Source organism: Sus scrofa, chromosome 10 (genome assembly GCF_054392235.1).
Source record: "Sus scrofa isolate SSC_HxYL_T2T_F1_AM1 chromosome 10, Sscrofa_HxYL_maternal_Yorkshire_Landrace_v2.0, whole genome shotgun sequence".
Taxonomy (NCBI): Eukaryota; Metazoa; Chordata; class Mammalia; order Artiodactyla; family Suidae; genus Sus; species Sus scrofa.
Genome location: NC_139392.1, coordinates 34,861,247 through 34,881,967, shown reverse-complemented (window position 1 = coordinate 34,881,967; position 20,721 = coordinate 34,861,247). Strand labels below are relative to the sequence as shown.

The following is a 20,721-nucleotide window of genomic DNA, read 5'->3' as shown; positions in this document are numbered from 1 at the left end:
TAGGGAGCAATCCTTCCTTGAGACTCCAAGCATATATATTCAGATCACTTCTTTAACACACAGCAACTCATTCATGCCTTTGTGTTCTTGACTTCTCCTAATACTGACAATTCATGAATGACATGTCTCTATAATCCTTGGAATCCCTGAAGTCTTTAAATCTTGTATTTAATTACCCATAACACCTACAATATTATTACACAGACAGCAGCCATTTAAAAGTATGTATATATGAGATTTTTTTAATTCTCAAAATATGCTTTTTACTAAGAGGTAAATTCTAGACTAAAAAACTGCTGCACATCACCAGGCGACTTACCTGAAGGGACTGATTCTCTTTGCCCAGCTCCTGCACTGCTGCAGTTTTATTATCCAGCTTTCTTTGCAACTCTAGTACTTTGGTTTGAAGCTTTTCTATTTTACCTTCTCCTTTAAGACACCTAGAACAAATCACAAAAACATTAAAAAAATAATTAAAGACCCCCCAACACAGATAATGAACTACTTTAGCAGTCTGAAGCATAATACATGAATTTCAACCATCTGTTGTAATGAGTAGTTTCTAAATGGCTACTTAAATACCTGTTGGAGCACTATTCTCAAGACTTCAGTTTTTTTCAATGTGCAATATGTAAGTCTTTATCACTTAGAATGGAAATAAATTATTTTTATTAGACATCAGTCACCTTTCTGGTAGTGCCCTTCTTTCATCATGATTATTCTGAACTGTTGCTTCCAATACCATGATTTTTCCCTGTAAGTCATCCATCTGCTTTTTTTTTTTTTTTTTTTTTTTCTTTTCTAGAGCCACACCTCGCAGCATATGGAGGGCCAAAGCCACAGCAACGGGGGATCCCAGCTGCATTTGCGGCCTACACCACAGCTCATGGCAACGCCGGATGCTTAACCCACTGAGCAAGGCCAGGGATCGAACCCACAACCTCATGGTTCCTAGTCAGATTCGTTAACCACTGAGCCACGACGGGAACTCCCCCATCTGCTTCTTGAGCTCACTGACTCACTGCTGACTGGACTGCCACTCCTTCTTTACAGTGCCCAGGTTTTCATTTAATGCAGCTATCTGCATGGTATGTTTAGCCTAGTTTTCCTCATGCTTCTGCACTGCTACTTCTTTTTCTTTTCTTTCAGAATGCTGAGAATAGGAAAAACGGTGAGTAAAAAAAATCTATTACAAAAATAAAGTAAAAAAAATAAATTTGTCGAATTTAAAATACCAGCTGCATAACTACTACTACTTCTTTGGGAAAGAAGACACTAGTAGAATGGATTCCACAAATATCTGTGTATTTTGAACTGGCTTAAAGGCCACAATGCTGAAATGATGTTCAGCAGGTTTCTTATAAAATCAAGCTGAAGTAAATCAATTTAAGATTTTCCTTTTTTCCACTACAGCAGAAGAATAACCGTAATCAGGGATAGCAAGGTGCCCTGGAGATAAAGCTCGACTTTTCTTATGTCTTAAATTACACATGCATCCCTTGGTCTCCATCAACATGCCAAAAACACAATACTTCAAATCACTGTGTGAACCTGAAATTGCAATTCAATGAAAACATTCCACAGTCAAGTTATCTGGGGCTATTTGGACCTCATTCACTAGAGGAAAGCCAGATGCTTCCCATTTGGCACACGCAAGTTAGGGAGGGGAAAGTAGACTTTTGGTCACACAATTGGTCATCACAATTCCCAACTGAAATCTCCACTTCCCCTTATCAGCATTCACTGTGACCAAAAAAATGAGTTCAATATAACTAACGTTCATGCCATCTACCGCAGACTACATAGTTAGAGGTTAGTTTGTTTTACTGGCACTAAAAGGTTTTTTTTTTTTTTTTTAATTATGTTCTACTGAACTTTCACTTACATAAGCCAAAAATTATATTTCCTATCACATGTCAGCTATTTAAGTCAATCAGATCAGTCTTAAATTGAACAGTAAAGTGTCAGTTGAGCACTTGAATTATAACTTTTAAGTAGAAAAATCCTCTCTCACTGAATTAATTTACAAAATCAATTACAAAACCTCCCATTGTACTGTACAGCAAAGGGAACTATATCTAATCTTGGGATAGAACATGATGGATGATACTACAGGAAGAGGAATGTGTATATATGGATGACTGGGTCACTTTGCTGTACAGCAGCAATTGGCACATGATTATGAATGAACTGTACCTTAAAAAAAAAATAAAAAAACACACCTCCCACCATTAACTTACTGACCAGTTTAGCTCCCTTCTCCATAAATTCTTTCCTCAGTTCAACTTCTTCCTTTTTCATCTGCTTTTTTTCCCACTGTACAGCAAGGGGATCAAGTTATCCTTACATGTATACATTACGATTACATTTTTCCCCACCCTTTCTTCTGTGGCAACATGAGTATCTAGACAAAGTTCTCAATGCTATTCAGCAGGATCTCCTTGTAAATCTGTTCTAAGTTGTGTCTGATAAGCCCAAGCTCCCGATCCCTTCCACTCCGTCCCCCTCCCATCAGGCAGCCACAAGTCCCTTCTCCAAGTCCATGATTTTCTTTTCTGAGGAGATGTTCATTTGTGCTGGATATTAGATTCCAGTTATAAGTGATGTCATATGGTATTTGTCTTTGTCTTTCTGGCTCACTTCACTCAGGATGAGATTCTCTAGTTCCATCCATGTTGCTGCCAATGGCATTATGTCGTTCGTTTTTATGGCTGAGTAGTATTCCATTGTGTATATATACCACCTAAATTCCACCTTCAGTGAAATGGTTCTTTGGGGCACTACTACACAATCTTCTCAGTCCTAACAAATTTGCTACTCCTTGCCCCAAACAAAAAAAAAAAGAGATTTAAGTATTTTAGGAAGAAAAACAATTATAAAAACAGAATCTCTTAAAATCTTAATTCTAAACTTAGATATTTTGAAGTTTGCTATCTATAACTCTTTTATTTTTTGTCTTTTTGCCTTTTCTAAGGCCACTCCTGCAGCATATGGAGGTTCCCAGGCCAGGGGTCTAATCAGAGCTGTAGCCACCCACCTGCACCACAGCCACAGCAACACAGGATCTGAGCCACATCTGTGACCTACACCACAGCTCACGGCAATGACGGATCGAGGCCAGGGATTGAACCCACAAACTCGTGGTTCCTAGTTGGATTTGTTAACCACTGAGCAATGATGGGAACGCACATAATTCTTTTAATTGATAGCTTTCTTGATTAGCATCTCAATAAAATCTAAATTTTTAGGGTTACTTCTCATTATTTAGTCATCTGAAAACAGAAGTAACAGTTTCAATATATGTATAGATATTCTGCAACACAAAAGCACTGAGAGCAAGAATATTTGTCAAAAATAACAAAACAATGGTTCCTGGCATAAAGTATGTTTTTTTTTTCTTTTTATGGCTGCACCCACATCATATGGAAGTTCCCAGGCCAGGGATTGAATCTGAGCTGCAGTTGTGACCTAAGCCAAGGCAATTCCCACTGCTCTTGGAATCAAACCTGACACCTCTGCAGCAACCCGAGCCATTGCAGTTTGATTCCTAACCCACTGGGCTATGGTGGGGACTCCCACAAAGTATGTTCTTAATAAATAAATGTGTGTGTGTGTATATATATACACTTTTTTTTAACAAGCACTAAAAAATACAGAGGAAAAACAATGATTATCTTCACATATCTTTATGCTTTCTTGCTTGTGAGACTTAGGTTCTTCACTCAATTTAGCAATTTATTTTTCTTGTCCACATTTAATTTCCTCAATCTCTGCCAATTTAGATTTTTCATTTACTAGTTCTTTTTCAGTGACTATAGAAAAATAACTTATTAAAAAAATAATTTTAACTACTTAACTGAAAATTAACAAAAATGACTGCTACTGTTTATGACTGTCTCTGCCCCTTTAACCTAAGTTAACTTGAGCAAATTACCTACCTTCTCTTGTTCCTGTGTCCTTGTTTATACAATATGAACAATAATAATGTTATAAGGACTAAATAGTTAATACTATAAAGTAAATAGTGTCTGGCCAAACTTGAGCTAAAACACCTTCTTATGCTTATTAATATTATTACTCTCACTATCTTTACATAAGGCACCTAAAGAGGAGAACTATATGTCTAATCTAATCTCTATACCACATAGCTCCTTTTAATCCTCATTTTATAGGTAAAGGGACAAAGGCTTAGAAAAGTTCAATAATCTATTAGAAGTAGAACCAAAACTAAAACAAGAGCTGCATGATCTCATGCCCTTGTAACTAAAGGCCTGTAAACTATAGTTCTGTCAGAATTTTCTAAACTTGTGGCATAAGTCATAAATTTCATTCCAGCTTCACCGGTCCCATCCCCACAAAAACATCCCCCTAGTTTTTAGTTGAAGATAATTTCCAGGAACTGCACAATTAACAGATATACATACAAGTGCGCACACACACACACACACACACAAATACCTTCATAAATTGTACACTTAAGAATATTCTATCCACTGATGGAAATACATGATCTCAGTTATGAAACCAAAAATCAAATGTTTCTTAGAATCTGCATTTATCTTTTATATAGAAATATAACTGATCATTATGTGTACTGGTCATATAACCAGTACTTTCAACTTTATAACTTAGCATCATTTATATAAAATAAACCCACACTTCCTCTTAGAAAAAAGCTGGTTATTAATATTAAGAATTCTTAACACACTCAATTATTCCTAGACCTTTCATACCTGATTTCTATATCCAGAGGATAACATGTTATATGAGAAATAATTGAGGAGCTATAGTATCTTTTTTTGAATAACCAAGGGTCTATGATATAAAAAAACAGACTCCTTTGTATAACTAAAAAGAGCAATAAGAAATGGCAAGGAAGCTGTAAAGAATAACCTCCTAGGATTAGAATTACAGTCACCAAGAGTCTCTTATTTATAACCTTGATGCCCATCTTAGCTGTTGAATATAAGGTGATGCCTTTACTGGTTAAGAGGTTTGACTAGATGATCTCTATGGCCATTGTAACTCTGAAGATTCTAGATTTAGTTAGAAAATAAAATACCTTTTCTTTCTGAACATCTTGTAGTGGTTTCTACTGCTCCTTCAACTGCTCTTCTTTCTTGGCTGAATCTTGCTCCAAAGAAGTCCTGGCAGTCTTCAGTTCTCGAATCAGTTTATTTTGGTTTCCAATTTGATTCCTGTTTGAAATCAAGCCCTCCTATGCTAGAGAAAGCGTCTCTTTCACAGACTTATAAAAAATTTCCCCAGATTATTATATGTCATTGTTTAGTAAATTTCTATAGAAACATAACAGTTAACATATGCACAGTAGAAAGCAGTACACTCTAAAAAGATAGTATGTTATGCCCTTGAGCAAGATAATATACAAACTCCAAAATGCCTGTGGTTTAAATAGCTGCCTATAACATTGTAAACTCTCACAAAAACCTAATGACTAAATCTTTTAAAATCAAGCTCAAAATCTGTGCTACTATTTTCTGAAGATGCCAAGACATACTCTTCGACTTTGCCTCTAAATATTCATTTGTGTCATTCAGCAATACACTGCTATATATTCCTTTTCCTGGCTGCAGGCCAGGATATTTTCATCTGCTCAGGATCTTTTTACGTTGGAGAACTCCTTCTCTCATTTAGTGGTTTTACTGGGGCTACTTTAACCCACTGACTCCCACCAGAATAAGCAAATTCCTGAGTAGAACAAATACCAAACCTGATCCTGGAATACCCTAAACACATAGTAGTGTAGCCACAAAGGAATTTCTGCATTATTCTGTGGTAGCTTTTTTTGGTCCAAAAATTTTTCTTTTTTCAAAATAAAATTTTAGAAATTTTAGTTGTTACTTATTCTTGATATCTGATGAAATGATATAAGGAATAGTATTAGGCTAACAAGGTTTATATTTAATTTTAAACGTACTATCCTAGAATTCTCACTTCATTCACGGTACAAAATCTATAGTTAAATTCCATTTCTATGAACTTTCTTGACAAGAAAGAATAACCTACAGCATGGCCAATTTGGAATACCCAGTCACAAACTTTAGTATTTCATTAATAATCCAGCAGATGGGGCTAAAGGCATAGATCAAGCCAGCCGGACTTGCATTTCACTGGTGTCTAGATACACCACATGCCCACAGATGGCACCCCTGACTTGGGTGTCATGTTACATGGTTCTGAACTTCTTCCTTTTCTCTCTTGTACACAAGATTATTTAACAAATACGATGCTGTGTGGGAGAAATTGACAGAACACTAAACCAACTATAATGGAAAAAATAAGAATCATAAAATTGAAAAAATCACGGAAGCAAAAGAATGGCCAATAACCATCCTTTATTCTGACCTATAAATTTGATTTGAATGTTCCTAGGAATTCCTTTTATTAAGTAGTTCAGATAACTTCTCACTTTGGAGGGAATTAAATGTCAATACTTCTATTAAAAAAAAATTTAGTGAAATGATGGTAAAAGAATCATGAATCAGAAGAGCTGAGATCCAGTCACAGTTCTGTTATTGTGCAAACATTAGGCCTGTCACCAGCCAAGCAGGGCTTCAGTCTCACAGGCAGAAGGAAGCTTTGGAAGAAAGATCTATTCATGGCCTCTCAGCAGTTGTAAAACTCCATGGCAGCCTTAGCCCTCTGTCTTTCTCTTCTTCCCATATTTACATTTGCATTCTTTCAGGTATAAAATTAGAACAAGACATAACATTTTAGACAAAAATAGTTGGCTTAATGAAAAAATACTGATTTAAAAGATCTAAGACTTGTTGTTATTCTCATGCGTAAATAACATACATATGAAGAAAAAGTGTGATTTCTGTAGATCTTTTACAGTCAGTCTTTAGATATCATCTTCTCTGTCACCAAATAGTCCTTCCAGTTCATCTGCATTTCCCATCCTTCCTCCTACCAGCTCAAGCCACCATCATCTTCACTTGGACTATGGCACAGTCTCCTCTGTCTCATCCCCACATTCACCCAGGTTCCCCTACAATCCATCCTTATCCTGCTGCCAGTTATTGGCCTAAATAAAATACAAATCCTTGCAAATCCTCCTTCTTTTAGGATAAAGTCCAAACTCTTCCACCAACCCTCCCCAACTTTCAATAGTGTTCTAAAGGGAAAAAAAATAGTAATTTAAAGCTACTTAGAGAATACAGCAAGTAAGATGCTTTCTAAATGTCGAGGTGGTATTTTTTTCCTTAAAACAACTTGTTGATTTTGAACTTGATATATATAAAATATCTATTGTTGGCCCTATGAAAATTCTTTTACCCAATCTCCTGTTTCTTTGTCAGATCATTAGTCACCAACAATTCCTTCACCTCCTCTCTACCTATATGTTATTCATCCTTTTTGTTTCATTGTCTCTCTCCCATTAATCTCTTCTGTTCCAACCTTTTTAACCCCAGTCATAATCAATTCACACCTAGACTGCTGGAGTTTATGGAGGAGGAAGGGAGACAGCCTCTTTAATCTCCATGGCACTAATTTACCTCAGGTCCAAACTAAGCTGTCTTTAAACAACTTCCAGGTTAAGTTGCCTACAAATTTTTTTTTTCATTTTATTCCTCTGCTTAGATGACTCTTCTCCTCTCCCCCAAATATAAACTCCAGTCATCCCTGCTAGGCATCTAAGATACTTCACAATTTGAACCCAACCTTTTAAACTTCCAGACACCAACCATCACTCTGGCAAGACAATTATGTTGACTCCCAGCTTTGCTGGTTCCTGCTGCAGCACCTTTTCTCAAATGTGCCCCTGAGTGAACGGATCTCTCTCAGGACTCTGGGTATTCAAATTCTTAGATCCTTCAGGACCTGGTCAAGTCCTACCTCCTTCATAAAGCCTTCCCTAAAACAGCTTATAAATAAAACATAGTATATTTATGTATATTATAAATATTCTGTGATTTGACAAAATTTGTCAATAAGGCACTTTATACAAAGAAACAAACAAACAAAAAACCATACACATTAAAGGATCAAAAAGCATAATATTTCACCACGACAAAAAAGAGGACTGGCTAAGTCTTCTTTGAGAGAATAGAAATGTTCCATCTCCTGTAGAGAACTGTTAACTTAATGCTACATAAAAATTATTTACCTTTTTTGTATATCATTCATTTTAATGATACTTTATCTAATCAAATAGTATTGCCAAGGACAAGGTATCCAGATATGTTTAGATAATTAAGGTTAAATTTACTTTGAGTTATAATCTCCCGATTTTAACCATTATGCATTCCAATAGTCTTGGGAAGTTAACAAATCCATAAAATTAAAGTCAGTCTTTCTTGAGAAGCAACAATAAAATTGCTTCCATTTTCACAAGTGGTTTACATTGAAAACTCCTTGGATTTTCTAACAGCAGTCCTTTATAAGTTATTTTTTTTACATAGGCAGCAAAGTCCTTTGATAAGCTAATACGACAGTTAACATATTTCCAAATTGTTTCACTATTAAAAGATACATTTGTATGGGGTTTTGTGGTTGTTTTTAAATGGCCACACCCATGGCATATGGAAGGTCCCAAGCCAGGGATTGAATCTGAGTGGCAGCTGTCCTTGAACCCCCTGCTCCAGGCCAGGGATCAAACCCATGCCTCCCCAAGGCACTGCAGTAGAATTCTTTTTCTTTTCTCTTTTCCTTTCTTCCTTCCTTTTCTTCCTTGCCTTTTTAGGGCTGCACCCATGGATATGGAAGTTCACAGGCTAAGGGACAAATCAGGGCTACAGTTGCCAGCCTACACCACAGCAACACGGGACCCAAGCTGCATCTGCGACCTACACCACAGCTCATGGCAACACTGGAACCTTAACCCACTAAGAAAGGCCAGGGATCAAAACCTCACCTTCATGGATACTAGTTGGGTTTGTTACCACTGAGCCACGACACGAATTCCCACAACTTATTTTTTAAAAAGCATATTTCTCCAAAAATAATTCAAAAGAAAACAAGTATGATATTCCACAAATACTAACATTCCCTGCCCATCTGGGTTCAGATCAATCATTTAATATTTATCAATAACATAGTGAGTTTTTATGATACCTTGAGATCTTGCTTGTGGCAAGAAGTTCAGATTCCTTCCCATAGAAATCAGACTGAAGCTGCTTTAGATTTTCCTGATTTTTTTCATAGGCATTTTGTAACACTGATATTTTCTCTTTCTCTGCTGCAAGTTCCTGTGCTGCTTGTGTTGACTGCTGCTGTAGTTTATTCTCAAGTTCTATCTGAAACATACAAGTTATTTAAAACAGTATGCATACAAAAATCCAGTTACAAATACAGAATGAAATCCAATAACTAAGATTCCTGAGAACAAACTAAAGTTATGTCTTAAAATTCTACTGTAATAAAGAGTATCTTACTTAGAAATACAAAATTAAAGAATTACAAAATCTGACAAGTCCCAATTAAAAAAAGAATTAAGTAAAGAAAAAAATATTTTCACTGGTAAGTGTCAAGTACCAAGGTCTCAGGAGACTGAGAGTAACAACTACTTTCTGATGGAAGATAGAGTGCTATGCATGCTTTAGAAGATGCTGAAAGTTAAGGTTGAACTAGAGGAATTTTCTGCATGAAAGAATTTCAAAGCCATTACTGAGCTCAAGTGTATTGTTTCTGCTCCCTAAAATTCAAGAATGACCCAAGAAATTTCTAAGGGCATGTTCATTAACATCAAGGCAGAAAAAGAAATGAAAATCCTGCAAAGGTCCAACTCCTCTAAACTTGTTTTCAGTCTTTAAGAAGATTCAAGAGATGTGCACAAATTATGATGTAATTAGAAGATATGTATGTATAGTATGAGAAGAAGCACTTGGCTTTTAAAATAAACTTACTACTTCCATGAACCTGCTGTTGAATTTATCAGCAACCTTTTTGTTCCACAATCCAATATTCATGTTCTTGTCCACATCTTACTGAACATTCCAGCAGTCCTTAAAATAGCTGATGATGGTCCCTGCTAGAAACATTTCTTGAACCTGGTTTCCAAAACATCTTGTGTTTTAGGTTAACCTATTACCTCACTGGTTATTCTTCCTTCCTAAAATCTCTTACTACTGCCTTTGATCGCTCTGTAGTACAAGACCCCAGGGTTCCATCCCTAGGCTGCTTTTATTCTATAAACAGTCTCTCTTTAGAATATCCTAACTAGACTCATAGCTTTAAGTACTTTATTTACAGTTGACTTCTGAATTTAAGTCTCTAGCTCCAACCTCTGCCTGAACTTTGAGCTCATTATATCAAAGGACTTCCCAGACATCTTCCCTTGACTGACTGATAGATATCTACCTCAAGCAGAATTCTTGACTCCTGACAACAATCCTCCTCCTCAAAAAGCTACTATTTCCCCCAATAAATATGGCCATCCATCCACCTTCACAAGCCAGAAACCTAGAGTTATTCCTGACTCTTCTTTCCAGCATCTCTCACCATCCAATCTATCAGCAAGCCCTGATGATTTAACTTCCAAAAGACACTTCCAAATCATTCACTTGTAACACTTTAGTTCATGCCATCATCATGGACTTTCTGGACTACTGCAATAGTTTTTCAGTGCCCTCCTTGCTTGCTCCTTTATCTCCCTTCAGTCATATCCCATCATTTTCTGCTCAAAATTTCCTAATTGATTCTAATTGTCCTTCAAATAAAATATATCATTCTGTTATAATCTACAAGTTTGCATGTTTATGCTTTGTCTGCTTCGCTGAGCTCAGCTCATATGACTCTTCCTCTCTCCTACTATACTTGTTTTTAGAAACTACCATGCTTGCTGTAGCCAAAGATCTCTGTACTTGTTCTCCTGAGCACTGTATGTATGGCTCGTGTATTTCATGTACCAGCTCAAACCTCTTCAGAGAAGCTTCTTTGATCACCCAGCCTTTTAGCAGGGCTAAATCCATCACTGTCTTTTGTGAAGCCTCTTCCCCCCTCAAGAAGGTGTAAATCCATGAGAACAGGTTACTTGTATGCTCACAGCCACATCTCCAACACCCAGAAATGTGCCCATGGCATAAAATACATACCTAGTAATATTTCTTGAATGAATGAATGACAAATAGATGGGAAGTGGACAAATAGAGCCCAAAACTCCACTAAGAGGATCTTATAATAGTCCATATAAGACAAAACCTGGACAAAGATTATGGAAGTTGGGAAATAAGAAAAGGAGATAGAGGAGTCCCACTGTGGTGCTGTGGGTGAAGCAATCTCGCATGGCTACAGCTGTGGCATAGGCTGCAGCTGCAGCTCAGATTCAGTGCCTGGCCCAGGAACTTCTGAGTGCCATGGGTGCAGCCAAAAAAAAAATAAATAAAAAGAGATAGGTGCAACTGAGTTAGGAAGCAGATTGCTGGGAGATGGTGGGGAAGGGGATGCCTAAGGGGGGGAAGGGCATTGATCACCCATACATTATCAGATAATACCCCATATCCCCTCCAATGATTCTTCATTATGACATTATTTTTCATGTTGAAGACTATACTGCATTTTTTTTTTTGGTAGACTACTACTTTAACATCACCCCCCCACAAATCCAGATTTCTTTCTCTTTATTCACCAAAGTACTCTACAAAGTCTTAACAATGATCATCATTGCCCTCTGGGGCTTATATTTGGACCTTCATTTTATCAACTCCAAATGACAGGCTCATTCATTGATTCATCCATTCATTCTTTTTAAATCACTGATAGCTTATTTGTTAGAAAACACAGTTCTCTGATTTTGGAAATTCAAATTTATTAGTGGGTAGGTTAAAAAAAACAACAGGTCAATGTAACAGTTTGATAATTATTTTAATGGAATTAAATCCAACATTCCAAAGGAGAATACAGGAGGGTCCGTCATTTGCAATTTACCCTTCACACAGTGATCAGTTTTTGTACTAAAACAGGTATGATCACATTTCCCCCTTCTTAAAAACCTTTAACCTTCCAATATCAAGTATTTAATGTAGAAACAGTTATCCATCTACTCTGATCTTACTTCACCCAATTCTGTAGCCTTATCTCCCCTCACTTCTCCACTTACCATGTATTCCAATAGCGAACCTCCTATAATGACATCTTTTTAAGTTTCAAAAACTTTGCTAGTATTGCTTCCTCCTTGAAATATCTGCTTTCTTCATTTATTTAGGGCAGAACCCATGGCATATAGAAGTTCCCAGGCTAGGGGACAATTCGGAGCTGAGGCTGCCAGCCTACACCACAGGCATGGCAACACCAGATTCAAGCCGCATCTGTGCCACAGCTTCTGGCAATGCTGGATCCTTAACCCACTGAGCAGGGCCAGGGATCAAACCCGAATTCTCATGGGTACTGGTCAGGTGCGTTACCACTTAGCCACAATGGGAACTCCTTCTTCCTTTTTTTAACTTTTCAAAATTATAATCATCTTTAAAGATCCAGTTGAAATGCCAGCTCCTCTAAAAAGCCAGCCAAAACTTCTACTGAGCTCTATTTTTTTCTCTTTTTTATTACAATTTTCTTTGTCCTTACATACCAGCTTCCTCATTAAATTATAAGCTACTTAAGAATAGGGGCCATATCCTATTCAATCTGTATTCCCACATTAGGTTTCAAATAAAGTTGCTGTAGGAACCGATAACTTACAGCCGTGCTGGATCCTTGTTCAGTGGTTCCCAAACAATCACATTAAAAAAAAGGAAGTATATGCATGTGTGTCTTATATATAGTGTATGTACACATACACATCTATACCCTAAACTTTATCCCTGTTTTTCCTATTTCCCTGTGGCCCACTAATAAGTTTCCACAGACCATCACTGTGTGGTTTGCCGTGCGCACTGACAGTCTTGGATCACAGCTTGCCTACTTCCATATACTATCCCACAACTATTTTGTTTGCAACATGACACTGGCAGAGTAGACAACAACTCTATGACCCCATTATATTAATTCAGAAAGATGAATCACTTCCCTGTGACCATAAACCTAATAATACGTATAACATGAAATTTAAATTCAGATCTGCCTGACTCTAAAATTTACCTTCTTTCCAGGATATTATGCTGCTCCTCAATAAAGCCAAACTACTCTTGCCTCTCAATGATTCTCTAGTTACTCCAAATTCCAAAACTAATTTAGAGACTGGATATCCACCCAGCACTCCCTCAGGGTTAAAAATTGTGTCCCTTTTTCTGGCATCCATGCACTAGCATAAGTGAACTACTTACTGTGAATGAATGTCTCCAAAATGCACGTTTAAGCCTAGATCCCCAATGTAATGGTATGTAGAAGTGGATCTTTGGGAGATCATTAGATGATGGGGGTGGAATCCTTGTGAATGGGATTAGTGCCCTTCTAAGAAGGAATGAGATAACTGTTCTCAGTCATATCAGGATACAGCTGTCTACAAGCCAGAGTGGACCCTCATCAGACACTAGCTATGCCAAGTACCTTTATTCTAAGTTTCCCAGTCTCCAGAACTCTGAGAAATCAATGCTTATTGTTTTAAGCCACCTAGTCTATGGTATATTTGTTTTAACAGACCCATGTAAGACAACTACTGATAACAACACTTCCTCTAAATCTCATAATTCTTAAGGTGGTATCTAGTAAAGCCATGCAAAGTAGAAGAAATATACATTAACCATAAATCTGGAAGAAATCTTGTTGTAGCTAGTAATTTAAAAAAAAGAAAATGTGCTAATAGTTGTTAAGACTTTTTACTTATTAAATCAGGTGCTATAAAAATGATCTAAGGAATACTTTAATATGAGACTAATGGATTTCTTTGGTTTGTTTGTTTTTGTCTTTTTCTAGCACTGCACCCAAGGCATATTGAGGTTCCCAGACTAGGGGTCTAATTGGAGCTGCAACTGCCAGCCTATGCCACAGCCACAGCCATGCCAGATCTGAGCCTCGTCTACAACCTACACCATAGCTCACCACAACTGCCAGATCCTTAACCCACTGAGAAAGGCCAGGGATCGAACTTGAAACCTCATGGTTCCTAGTCAGATTCTTTAACCCCTGAGCCACAATGGGAACTCTTGAGGCTAATGGATTTTGAAAAAACAAATGAACTCAAGATATCAAATCATAAACCAAAATACATATTGTGATAATTATATCCTGACTTCTGATTACATATGATAACACACAAAAAAAGAATAAAGGGTCATTAGAAAATTACTCTTTTGTAAAGCAGCCATAATAATGGTTGTAAAACAGAGGTCCACATAAAAGAATGTATTTGTGGGGTTATTTTTTTTCCTCTAGTAATATGACAAGCCAGCTCTTAATGCTATGAAGTATTTGGTTCTACATATTAAGGATTTTATATCTCCCTTCTCCCTGCATGAATTAACATAGAACAACCATGAGGAAAACCTCATTTTGTTCAAACACTAAGTTCATTCCACTTTTATCAACTCTTGGTCTGGACAAATATTAAAACATATTTAAGAATGAACAACAGATGCTTAATAATAACTTATCATAGGTTTGGAAATAAAAACCATTATGATTTAACTTAAAAGTATCAAACAATTATAACCATATGAAACCTACATTATATACGTTATAGTAGATATAAATATATCTCACATTGTGATTTTTTATCTTGATTATTTCCCTTAATAAGGATAATTTATTGCTAAATTCCTTTAAAATTTTCTAATACACTAGAGATGTTTATACATTTTTCTCAATGTTGTTGTATCTTATTTTACAAAAAGTTTTGTCTATCAAACAAATGATTAGTGTTATAAGAATTATCGAACAACATGATTACAGTGAATGGAAATCCAGACTTAGTCAATCATAGAAGTACAGTTGTGTATTTTAACTTCAAAAAATTTGAGCATGTATAAATTTTTCTTTGTTGCACCTCATCTGTGTTAATTATCATGTTACTATTTTCAATGCACAATTTTGCTTCCCATAAAAAGAAAACAAATATCACTATCTTCCCATAAAAAGAAAACAAATATCACTACCTTTTAATCTCTCCTTGGAGTGCTTCAATTTGCTTTTTCTTCTGTTCAGTCAGTTGCTTTAACTCATTTCTGTTACCCTGAAGTCGTTGTTCTTCTTTTTCCTTTTGTTTTAAACTCTTCTGGGCCTGCATTAGTTGTCCCTGCATTGAATTGCACTCCAATTTCAACTGATGAGAAGTCTAAAAGAAAATAAAAATCTGTTTAGCATTCTTTTATCCATTCACCCTACTTCAAGCTAAGCACTACTCTAAGTAGAAACTACTGGGTCTGATGGCCATAAACAATCCACTAGTAAACCACAAAAGAAAAATCCCTGTCCTCACAGAGCTTTCATGACTGACACTATACACTATTAGATGGCATGCTGAATTAATCTTCAATATTTGTTTAATCCTCCTTTCCTTTTTAACTTATATATTTGGATAGAGCTTGGAAATGGACTATTCCTTTACATCATAACATAGGGAAAAACAGCATTCATCTCTAGATTGCTGAAATGTCTACTGCCTTTCAAGGATATGCAAATGCTACCTGAGCCTGTTAGCCACCATCAGAAAGGATAGCTTCATATTAACTGCAATAAAACCAAAATAATTTTGGCAAATATGTTTAGTATTTGATGAAACTAAACTATACCGCACACAATTTGTCATTTAGAGATCTGAGGAATATTTTGTTAATACCTTCTTTTTACAATCTACTAGGATATAGTTCTGTTCAAAATTAGACATCATATAGAAGCTAAGAGAGGTTCCTCTGTGGCCAAGGAGAACTACACATTCTCCGACATTTCTAGCTAAGGTCATGTTTCATGTTTTATGCATATTTCACTATGAACATAATTTGAGCAATTTGACCGTATTCTGAGTAACTTTTGAAAAAAATTCAGTGCTTCAGCTTATCTCCAACACAAAGGGAAATATTTTGTGCAAAGCAGGAATCAGGTAGTATAACAATAATGATTAACAAGTACCACTGGTTATGATAACCAATGACAAAGTAATAGCTAACATTTGACCATTTATTTTGTTAAGCTGGTTTTCTAAGCACTTTGAAATATATTAACCAATTTATTTCTCAAAATAATTCTATAGTGAACATTCTCTTATTAGCCTTATCTTCTACTGAGAAAACTGGAACACAGAGAGATCAAGTTGTCAGCCTAAGACAAGGCAAGACAGCACAGCTATTAAGTGGCACAACCAGGATATAAATCTGGACAATCTGGATTCAGAACTTATACACTAAACCACCATAATTTTGCCAGTTACATGTTGGCATCTAAAACACAGGTGTCTTCTTTCAAGCAACAACCAGAACACAACACTACAGATGTGTCAGGACCAGGTTTCACTACTTTATCAAATCAGATCTCTAGAAAGCTACATGCCTGGACTCTGGCTGCTGGAGGTATGCCTTCAGAAAAAATAGCAACATATTACTATACTCGCTTAATGTATATTATACTCTTGCTTCTTTTGATGGAGAACAACAGAAGTATTAACCACAGAAAATCTTTTTTTTTTTTTTTTTTTTGTCTTTTTAGGGCCGCACTTGTGGCACATGGAGATTCCCAGGCTAGGGGTCAAATCGGAGCTGTAAATGCCTGTCTCCACCACAGCTACAGCAACAGCAGATCCAAGCTGTATCTGCAACCTACACCACAGCTCATGGCAACGCTGGATCCTTAACCCACGAAGCGAGGCCAGGGATCAAACCTGCATCCTCATAGACACTAGTCGGGTTTGTTAACCATTGAGCCATGACAGGAACGCCAACAAATCTCTTCATTGTTAAACAACCATTATCAAATATATTAATATCAATGTCCATGAAATTGCCCTTAAAATTTCATTTCTATGGAAAGCCTATCAAGACTTTTTTTTATCCATAGTAGTCTGCCTTAATCTAAATTATCTAATTATAACTCTATAGTTAGATTACTCAATTTTCCATCTTTAATTAACTACTTTTATTTTAGGCCTCTTATCAAAAACTAGGTTAACTCTTTTTAGTAGTGGGTAGAACACAAATGAAATAAACCTTCTTTTGACCTAATTATCACTGAAAATATTTTGAAAATATAAATACCTTATTATGCTATAACATATTTTGTTACAGAAAAAGAAAATCTTAGCTCCTCTTTTTCAAGTGAGTTTTTCAGTTCATTCTGTTCCTTATGTGCGCATTCTATCTGTACTTCAAGGTGATGCTTTAAATCTTTGCAGGTTTTCTCCTAAAAAAATGGAAACTATATTATGCCGAAAATATCTGTAGTAAAATAAGACTTTTGGTTTACAAGCTTATAAGGTCGTTAGAAGGAAATAAACCAGAATTGCTGATCATTGAAGATGGGACAAAATAATCCCATTTCATTAATAAAAACAGGCAAGTATTATAGCAGTAAGGAAGGAGGAACAGGAAAAGGCTAAGTGTTTCAATCATCAACCAAGAGTCACAATAAATAATTTAGATAGTATTTGGGCAAGATTTTAGAAAACTTTGGTTTGGAAGCCACATTTTTTGTCACAGAATTAATTAAATTAAATAACTTATGTGGTTGTGGATATGGTTTGGTTTTTTTGATCACATCTGTGGTGTGCAAAAGTTCTCTGGCCAGGGATCAAACCCATGCACACCACGGCAATGACCCAAGCCACAGCAATGACAATGCTGGATCCTTAACTCCCTGAGCCACCAGGTAATTCCAAATTATGCTATTTTAAACGTAGAATAATATGCTTCAAAAAAAAGGAAGCAAGGAAATTCTTAAAAAGAAAGTGTTGAAATGATAAATAAAAATAATCACATATACTTTAAGAGGGAATGTGTACAGATAGATGTTTTCTCCAAACAGAAAGGAACATAAAAGTAACATGAAAATCTTTTTTTTAGGAGTTTCCATTGTGGCTTGGCAGAAATGAATCCAACTAGTAACCATGACGGTACGGGTTTGATCCCTGGCCTTTGCCTCACCCAGTGGGTTAAGGATCTGGCATTGCCATGAGCTGTTGTGTAGGTCACAGATGCAGCTCAGATCCCACATTGCTGTGGCTGTGTTGTAGGCCTGCAGCTGTGGCTCCAATCCAACCCCTCCTGTGGGAATTTTCACATGCCATGGGTGTGGCCCTATAAAGCAAAAAAGAAAATGTCAAATATGAATTAGGCAGAAGAATCAGTACATTTTAAATATTATCACTTCTGCTTAAAAAAAAAAGTAAATACAAACAACTAACCATATCTAATATAGCAGCTTTTCCCTTCTGACTTTCCTTTTCAAATTCACTTCTGGAGTTCTTCAAAGAATCAGAAACTTTTGATAATTCCTCTTTTGCTCCAGAAAGCTCTGTTACTAGAGTTTCTTTCTCCATCTTCACTTTGTGTAGTTCTGTCACTGCTGCTTGAATTTTGTTATTCAATTCTTCCTGCTGCATTTTTGCATTTTGACTTAAATTTTCTATTTTCTTGTTTAAGGATTTTTTTTTCCTTCTTCTTGCTTGGTAAGCACTTGCTTAATATTTTCAAGTGCTTCAGATTTCTTCTGTAGATCCAACTTTGTACTGGATATGCTATTTAAGAAAAAATTTAATAATGCATAATTTATCACCTCTAATTTACCATTCAAAATAAATTATTACTTTTTTAAACTTTTTTGTATCCTTAAGAAGTAAAAATAATAATTTAATGTATCAAGCCAGTACCACCTCACACCAGTCAGAATGGCCATCATTAGTAAGTCTACAAATAGCAAAGGCTGGAGAGGGTGTGGAGAAAAGGGCACCTTCCTACACTGTTGGTGAGAATGTAAATTGGTACAACCACCATGGAGGTTCAATAATATGGAGATTCCTCAGAAAACTCAATACAGAACTACCATATGACCCAGCAGTCCTATTCCTGGCCATATATCGAGACAAAACTTTCATTCAAAAAGATAAATGCACTCCCATGTTCACTGCAGCACTATTCACGATAGCCATGACATGGAAACAACTTAAATGTCCATCTACAGATTAATGGATTAAGAAGATATGGTACATATATACAATGGAATACTACTCAGCCATAAAAATGAATGAAGTAATGCCATTTGTAGCAACACATATGGAACAAGAGATTCTCATACCAAGTGAAATTAAGAAAAAAGAGGAAGACAAATACCCTATTTCATTTAAACGCAGAATCTGAAATACGGCACAGGAGTTCCCACTGTGGCGCAATGGAATTGGTAGGATGCAGGTTCAATCCTTGGCCCAGCACAGTGGGTTAAAGGATCCAGCATTGGTGCAGCTGAGGCATAGGTCTCAGCTGCAGCTTAAATCTGATCTCTGGCCCAGCAGCTCCATGGGCAGCCCCTCCCCCCTCAAAAAAATGGCACAAAATGAACCTATCTACAAAAGAGTAACAGACTCCCAGACTTACAGATTTGTGGTTGCCAAGGGGAAATGGGACAGACTGGGAGTTTGAGGTTAGTAGAAGCAAACTATTACATTTAGAATGGATAAGCAATGAGGTCCTATTGTATAACACAGGAACTATATCAAGTCTCAGGGAACTATATCTTGGAAGATAATATAAGAAAAGTAATATGTATATATGTGTGTGTGTGTATGTATATATACATGTATATGACTGGGTCACTTTTCTGTACAGCAGAAGTTGGTACAACATTATAAATTAACTGTAATTTTTTTTTTAAAAAAAGCAAAAAAAATTTAGTCAAAAAATAATAAAACCACACAACCAAAAAAATGCCGTAGAACATCTGTTCTGACTATTTAACAGATAAAGAAGATTTACCTCAAGTAAATAAATTAGTGGTAAAGTCAAGACCATCTAACGCCCCTGACTTAATCCCCAAAGAAAACTGTGCATAGAGCAAACCTAGCCTACGACAGCCAGAAAAGTTTTCCCTGTACTCTAAAGAACCTATTAACCCCTGAACATACAGAAATTTGCCTCCTTCCTTGAAAACATAAAACACATTATATCTTTGAAACGACTTAAACTTCAAAACACATAAGGTAAGTAGGAAAAAAATAGAAGAATATCTCATTTCAGATAGAGGAAGGACAAAAGATTTATTGTAATCTTAGAACCTAGCAGATTATGTAAGAGATTTGTTATTATTTGCCCCTTAAAAAATGCTTTCTGTAGCTAAATCAGTAAAAATTTATAAGAATAAGGAAATGCACATATTGCTGTAAGAGTTAAAGACTTCTCTTTTCATAAAATGAATACAATTATGTTTATATGCATATCAAAGGAAAAGCACATATTAAAGATCAACAAGTTTCTAAAGAGAAAATAAAACCAGATGCAAAGTAGTATTTCTAGAATGTATCCTCTTTCTAGTGTATTTTACCATCAATGTACTTACTATAAATTGAACAATATGTTAAAGAGAGATTATTAAAAGCTATATCAGCCACATAATTGAAGTTAGGTATTAATACAATACCAGAGCTGCACATATACCTTGAAAATTTCTAACTTTTAGTCCCAGAAACTTACTTTTACTTTCTAAAAAGTAGCTAGAAAAGTGAACTACACTCATAGGATCCTGTACCGCACTGATTTTTAAAGGTCTAAACAGAAAAGTCATTGTACTAATTATTACTTTACCATTTTAATATAATTAAAATCCATGTCAAGCAACCTTGAAATTAGGACTTGATATATTTATTCACTATGCTATTTAACTTTCCCACAAATAATTATTATAAAA

At 36.0% G+C, this 20,721-nt stretch overlaps 1 protein-coding gene across 11 annotated transcripts in view; it reads right to left on the bottom strand.

The window, feature by feature from the left end:
* Nucleotides 1-20,721, bottom strand: part of LOC146398967 (uncharacterized) — a 92,933-nt gene that overhangs the window by 58,565 nt on the left and 13,647 nt on the right. For 5 of the 11 annotated variants that reach the window (XM_084980891.1, XM_084980894.1, XM_084980895.1 and 2 more), the window contains exons 2-7: nt 18,230-18,562; nt 17,085-17,229; nt 14,994-15,172; nt 9,079-9,260; nt 5,063-5,198; nt 320-440 (exon numbers count right to left, since the gene is read on the bottom strand). The gene's annotated coding sequence lies outside the window, so the exon portion shown is untranslated. Of the gene's footprint in view, nt 1-319; nt 441-3,037; nt 3,273-5,062; nt 5,199-9,078; nt 9,261-14,993; nt 15,173-17,084; nt 17,230-18,229; nt 18,563-20,721 lie in introns of those variants that run through there. The other 6 variants (XM_084980898.1, XM_084980896.1, XM_084980892.1 and 3 more) reach the window with 4 other exon arrangements.